The following is a 318-nucleotide window of genomic DNA, read 5'->3' on the forward strand; positions in this document are numbered from 1 at the left end:
CAGAGGGGTGCAGAGCGATTGCAAAGTACCGTAACTGCATTGGCTGAGCTGCTCGGACGGAGGGCCGCTCAGCGTTTGAGAAGCAGCCAGAGGCTGCTCTCCTCTCTGCAGCTGCCCGAGCTCTGAGCCCGGAGGGCGTTTCTCCACTAGCCTGGCCCCAGCACAAAGGAAAAGATCGGGTTCCCTGCCTGGGAGCCCAGACATGGGTGGGGGCGTGGGGGGAGGGACCACAGCTTCCTGGTCCACATCCCAGGGCCTCCCTGGCCTCCGGAGCAGGGCCTCCTCCCTGCCCTGCCCGCTTCCTGAGGGCCAGCCCGG

This window comes from Myotis brandtii, unplaced genomic scaffold (assembly GCF_000412655.1).
Source record: "Myotis brandtii unplaced genomic scaffold, ASM41265v1 scaffold303, whole genome shotgun sequence".
Classification (NCBI taxonomy): Eukaryota; Metazoa; Chordata; class Mammalia; order Chiroptera; family Vespertilionidae; genus Myotis; species Myotis brandtii.